This window comes from Medicago truncatula, chromosome 6 (genome assembly GCF_003473485.1).
Source record: "Medicago truncatula cultivar Jemalong A17 chromosome 6, MtrunA17r5.0-ANR, whole genome shotgun sequence".
Taxonomy (NCBI): Eukaryota; Viridiplantae; Streptophyta; class Magnoliopsida; order Fabales; family Fabaceae; genus Medicago; species Medicago truncatula.
Window position 1 is genome coordinate 25,477,528 of NC_053047.1, and position 6,870 is coordinate 25,484,397.

Below are 6,870 nucleotides of genomic sequence, written 5' to 3' on the forward strand. Positions count from 1 at the left end.
ACTTTATATCCAATTGAGGTGATTATGATGTTTTATTGGCATCACTGGGCTTCAGCCTTGCAGAGACTCTTTGGTGGTCTAGTTTGGGCTTCGGCCTTGCAGAGACCCTTTGGTGGTCTAGTTTGGGTGATGGCCTTTGTTGTTGGTGACGGTACCGCATGCATCTAGGAGAGTCTAGAACATTGCACACATTTGATTGGTTGATGAATTGTGACATAATTGAATATGTGACTTGATGAATTTGTGCATTGGTGAAATTGTTGAATGATGTGATCTATGTGGACTGTGTATATGTACATTGGTGACTTTTGTTGATGGTTGTAAATAAATGACCTTTGCTCTAAATTGCATATCTTGTTTACTTGTGCTTATACAGTTGATGAATCTACTTGATGATAAGTGTGTTTGTTAAATACCTATTTATGAGATTTGGAATCGTGGTAAGAATGTATATATGGAAGTTATTGACTCTTGATTAATCATATGATATTTAAATTATTTTACTCATGTTTAAATGTATATGTGGATTATGTTGATGTAATGCTTACCCCCAGTGGTTTTGACCGCCTACCTGTCTGTATGGATGGGTAGACGTTGTGCAGGATTAGTTGCTTCGGTGAATTGATTGATGCTTGATTTGGATATCGGGAGCTATCTCCGGTATCGGTGTTTTAGAGTCTAGGATGTCTCTGATCTAGGCGTCTGTTATGAGTCTAGATTATTTGTTGGATTATCTATGTATGTTGGAGATTTACCCATTGTTGGGATTTGGAGATTCATTTATGTTGATGTATTTTTGACATCATAGCATGTATGCTTTTGAATTATATGGTTTATATCCACTGCGACTGTTGAGATTTTTATGCATGCATGTTGAATTTGAATTTGAATTTTCTATGATGACGTAGCGTCTATTTCTTGAATATATTTATTATTCGCGTGTTTTATCGCTTTAATAGAAATAGGGTGTTATATATTGCACAAGTTAATGGAACTAAAATTAGCAATTTTTTTTATTGATAAACAACAATCAATTATTAAAAACTTATACATTTAATGTAAAATACACATGTTCCAAAATAAACTTACTATTTTGAACTTCTTATCATGGGTAAATTTTCACATGATAAAAACGCATATTTTATTTAGTTAGTTAAGTTACAGCCAAAAAATGACAATCAGGTAAACGAGTTACATCACCGCAACTTACTATTATGGAAAATGCACCTTGATTATAGACCTAATTAGTTAGTTTGATCTTAACTTATTTTATCAATAGTAACTTGTTCATGGTGAAGTAACTTTATTGAGTTCGTATCCAATTAGAATAAAGGATGAACCTTTATTTACCAAAAGTTTATCTTACCTTTTTAGCCATAAGTCATACTATAGTTCATTTTATACGTCTAATACTCAATGTATGATGATTATATAACTAATAAATAAAAAGACCTCCGATTCGAAGCATCTGCAGATCAAAGACTCGGAGGGGCATTCAAAGTTGTTAGGGAGAATAGCGGTCTTTGTGTTCAATGTACCATTCCCATTACATTTATCATTTTTCCAAAATTTTCAAAAATCCATGGAGCCATGCCCTTAGCAGGCCACCACTCAATTCATCAAATTTGAGCTTGTGCCCATTTATTTGGAACTCTCATTCATTCTATTTTGCATAATTTCTTCTATTTTTGACGGCAATACTTAAAGCAAAAATTTTCAAAAAAAATACAAACTTTTTTTACGTCTTTTGAAAAGTGTGAACAACAAACACAATCTCTTTCAACTCGTGAGTAGGTGAAGCGTACATCAGCATCCGCCTCGAGAACAGTTACACTCCGGAAGAGAAACATGTCTAAGCACTATGAAGAGGACTTCTGCTTTGAGCAAGATGCAGTCATGATAAAAAGAAAAAGAAATACAAAAAAAATCAAAGCTCGCTAAGTTGAAAACCTGAAAAGGCGACTTAGGCAATAGAGAGCGTCCCGGTGGACTGAAACCCGAAAGGGCGGTCCAGGCAAAAATTAGGGGCAGAAAAAAAGGAATATATTCCCGGTGGACTGAAAACCCAAAAGGGCGGTCCAGACAAAAGTTAGGGATTTTCAAAGAAAAATAAAACAAAAAAAGCATGACTACTGAAGCATACCAATGGAAGGACACTCTATGCCAGTTCACAAATGGCGACTTCTTCCATATCTTTTATCAACAATGGGCTTTACCCCCAAGAGGCATCAGTTGCTACACTGTGCCGGATCTTACATTGTCAACGGGTTGATTTTTTCACAATAGTATCATCTCCAAGGAAGTTTGTCGAGTGTTTGTACTGTGATGTCAGTCCATCTCCCATCTTACCTGTCTTGTCTCGTTTCATCGAGTCACCTATCACATAAAGTCTTTACAATCAAGCAATTGCACATTCGCATATTCACACATTCATACATTCACACATCCATACTTTCATATAATCATGCATTCACCATTATTTTCATACGTACACAGCATATGCACCACATCAATTCACACATAATTGCATCAGTCGTCCAGAATCTTGATTCGGTAATGTCTCTTCGGTTCAGTCTTAACTTACCATTGTGTCAAGCCGCAAGTTTCTACAAATGAGCATCTTCCATTTACCTTCTTATCATCAAAGTGTCATCCCCAGCGTAAAGCCGTGCTAGTCATGTCACTAATCAATTTCAATTTCAATTTCAAAAGTGTCATCCCTAGTGTGTCTGGTCCAGAGATGTCGCGCATCATCAAAGCCCTGTGGATTCCGCCAAACCTTTTTATCAAAAGCCGAGTGGATTCTCGCAAATGTTTATTAAAAGCCGATTGGATTCTCGCAAAAACCCGGTGGATTCCGGCAAACCTTTTATCAAAAAGCCGAGTGGATTCTCGCAGATGCTTATCAAAAGCCGAGTGGATTCTCGCAAAAGTCCGGTGGATTCCGGCAAACCTTTTATCAAAAGCCGAGTGGATTCTCGCAAATGTTTATCAAAAGCCGAGTGGATTCTCGCAAAAGCCCGGTGGATTCCGGCAAACCTTTTATCAAAAGCCGAGTGGATTCTCGCAAATGTTTACCAAGCCGAGTTGATTCTCGTAAAAGCCCGGTGGATTCCAGCAAACCTTTTATCAAAAGCCGAGTGGATTCTCGCAAATGTTTATCAAAAGCCGAGTGGATTCTCGCAAAAGCCCGGTGGATTCCGGCAAACCATTTACCAAAAAGCCGAGTGGATTCTCGCAAAAGCCCAGTGGATTCCGGCAAACCTTTTATCAAAAGCCGAGTGGATTCTCGCAGATGCTTATCAAAAGCCGAGTGGATTCTCGCAAAAGCCCGGTGGATTCCGGCAAACCTTTTATCAAAAGCCGAGTTGATTCTCGCACATGCTTATCAAAAGCCGAGTGGATTCTCGCAAAAGCCCGGTGGATACCGGTAAACCGTTTATCAAAAGCCGAGTGGATTCTCGCGAATGTTTATCAAAAGCCGAGTGGATTCTGGCATATGTTTACCAGGTCGAGTGGACTCTCGCAAACCCTTTTATCAAGTCAAAAAGTGTCACTAAAAAATCTTGTCTCCATTAAACTGTCGTGGACGATCATTTTCCCCAGTGAAACTACATTCCCCTAGTGGAGTCGGATCCTTTCCTCAAAGAATTTGGGTATCCGGTTGTTTTTTCTCATTCCAGTCAAGTCATCTTTGTCGTCCTGCATTCATAATTACATCATGAGCATTCATAACATCTTAGGTCAAAATTGGTGCACTTTTGTATTTAAGTCTCTTCAGCCTATCGAATTAAAGATTTCATCTTCAAATCTCTGGACGAAGAAACTTAAATAGGGGCATCTGTCATACCCCAATTTTTGACCTAAGGTCTCACTGACACGCGTCATTTAACCCTGATAAGAGTCTCTGACATTTCAGTAAAAATTCGGCAGGGAGGTATTTTAAAATACCTCATTTTGTTTCCGAGTTGGGCCCTCTTTCTCTCAGTCTTTAATCAATTATTTCCATCTTTTATTTTTTAAATTAATCCTAATTTTATTTTTTACTTTTAATTCCATTTTAGATAAGTCCAAAAGAAGTCTGCATTTATTTTTATTTTCTCATTTATCGCTTTATTCATTTGTTAATATCCATAAAAAAAATCCAAAAAGGTCCAGGTTCAGAATAACAGGTTGTCACGTGTATGCCATTCCAATCCAGATTTCACCAACCTTATCTGCAAAAACTAGAACAGAAACGCGTCCCTTTTCTCCTCCCCAAGCTACTGACTTTCTGCTCATTCTCAACAAACCCCAATCCCAAGTAGCACTATAAATACATAACCTGCACAACACAAAAAAACGGACAGCAGAACACGGGAAATACAGAGGAAGAGCAGAGGCACAGAGGACAACAGAAGAAACACAAGAAGCCAGAATCGCACATCACTAAGGAACAACATCAACTCGAAGCTGCACTTCCAAACCGGACTTCCAAACCGGACACATCACAGAACCGTCACCAACCACAACTACAACACATCCGTTGCCGTCACAAACAACAGCAAACAACCGGGTTCATCCAAAGGTAAAAAGGGTGGTAATTTACGTTTTTTGTAGATCTAGGTCTGTTGGCTTACCTATTATTTTTTAAGTTCAGAATCGAGTAGGAGAGGGAAAAAAGAATTTGAAAACTAAAAAAAATCATTAAAAAAAGTAGGGTTCCGGCGTGGAGCGCCGCCGCACCGGCCGGCCAACCGCCACCGGAACCCACCTTACCTCCGTCGGAGAAGATGAAGATTCGCCGGAATCTTCATGTTTTAAACCCAGTAAAAGAAGAACATGGAGGAGAGAAGTGAGAGAGAACCGAGAGAAGGAAGGAAAGTAGGAATAGAGAGAAAAATATTTTGAAATGAATGAAAACGGGTCTTACACCCTATATATATCCCCTACGAACCGGTTCGGTTCTCTGGAACCGACCTAGGACTTGAACCGAACCGGCCCTAGCCTGTCCTCTAACTCCAATTCCGAAATTGTTCTTCGGCCCAACTCTCTGTTGTTTTATTTTCTACTTGCTGTTTGCATCTATCTGAATACTGTTGCACCCCTACCTTGTGATTAAACCCCATTTTATTTAAAGTCTTGCATGCATTTTATTTTATTATGTTAACATTGCATTTGGTTGATGTAAATAATTAGAATGTAATCTAGGGTTGATGTAAATAATTTTTTTTTTGTCATTTATTTTTCCGCAGACTTTAGAATGTATCATAGGCTTTTATGTAATAGTCGTAGGTGCATGGGTGCGTGTGTGGCTGTATGCTTTATTTTTATGCTTTTTTAGTTTAAGATAATGGTCTTTGTGGTGATCCAACGTCACTACAAAGTACCTACGCTTTTACTTTCTTGCTCCGTTAGTTTTAATTTTAGTTATTATTCAAAAAAACAACAAAAACATGCAAATAACAAAAATCACAAAAAAAAGCTTTTTTTACAATAAACCTTGATCCTAAATCAAGTGATCGTTTATTTTATTTTATTTTCTTAATCAAACTTCAATCAATCTAATCATACTTTGTGTCCATTTTCTTTAATATAAAAAAATACAAACAAGCTTATTTTGCCACTTGGCTTTTATTTTTAAAACCTTTTTCAAAACTAATAAAAACACACAACCAATCAAACGTCAATTTCTACCCCGAACTACGAGGTTTTGATCCCTCGCGGGTAGGTAGGCAGAGGACCATGTCCTTCCAAACAATAAAAAATGTAGATATTAGGTATTTATTTTTTCCACTTTAATTCCTTCTTTTCAAAATAAGTAAGCAAGTTATAGCACATTAAATTAAGTAAAACCAAGAGGTTCCCGTAGAGTACTACGGACATAAAGGGTGCTAATACCTTCCCTTTATGTAACTAACCCCCGAACCCTAAATCTTTTCAAAATGGGGTAGTTTGAACTTTTTTCCCCTTTTTCTTAAAAATTAAATGTTCAGTCGTGAAATAATTAGTGAGTCAAAAGCTAATCAAATAGCCTTGATCTCCAAAAAAATGACGCGACAACGACTATTCATCTGACGAGTCACAAATGAGAGACGAAAATTCTCACATAACTCTAGGAGACTATGGGAGGCTGGATAACTTGGATGAAGTATTACTTGGGTTCCAACCAGCGAACTTTGTGGTGTTTAACATCAAGAATAATGTCATGCTTAATTTGAAATATAACCAATTTTCATGCAAAGAATCAGAAGAGTGCAATGCTCACTTAACACACTTTATGGATGCCTGTAGCAAAATCAATCCAGCAGGGGTGTCAGAATCTGACAAGCGACTTAGGTTGTTTGGATATTCTCTAACCACACTGGCAAAAGATTGGTTGGCCACGCTACCAAGTGGTACAATCACAACCTGGGATAAGCTCAAGAGAGAGTTCTTGGACAAATATTATCCAAATGAATAATACTTGGTGCTGAAGAAGGAGATTTCCAGATTCAAGCAACAAGATGGTGAAGTACTTTATGATGCATGGGAAAGGTTCAAGTTACTATTAAAGAGGTATCCAGGTCATAAATTTTTAGAAATAGATATCATGCAAGCCTTCACTATGAGTTTAAATTCATACACTCAGATGTTACTAGAGGCTTCTACAGGAGGAACCATGAAGATCAAGACAGCTGATGAGGTAAGATAGCTGATTGACAACATGTATCTGAATGAATACCGTGCACACACACACTGAGGAGGAGGCTTCCCCAAAGGAGAAAGGTATGATAGATCTAAACGCTCGGGATGTTTTACTTGCTATTAACAAACTTCTCAGCCTTCAATTAGAAACTCTAGCTAAGAGGTTGGAAGCTCGTGGGGTTGCGCAATTATCTGCAAAGGTTA

The 6,870-nt window shown here is 37.8% G+C and overlaps 1 non-coding gene across 1 annotated transcript; it reads right to left on the reverse strand.

The window, feature by feature from the left end:
• Nucleotides 1-6,448: 6,448 nt before the first annotated feature.
• On the reverse strand, nucleotides 6,449-6,555 carry LOC112418035 (small nucleolar RNA R71). The gene has a single exon (XR_003008349.1). It is a non-coding gene; the product is annotated as a small nucleolar RNA R71 (small nucleolar RNA).
• Between the last annotated feature and the right edge of the window lie 315 nt (nucleotides 6,556-6,870).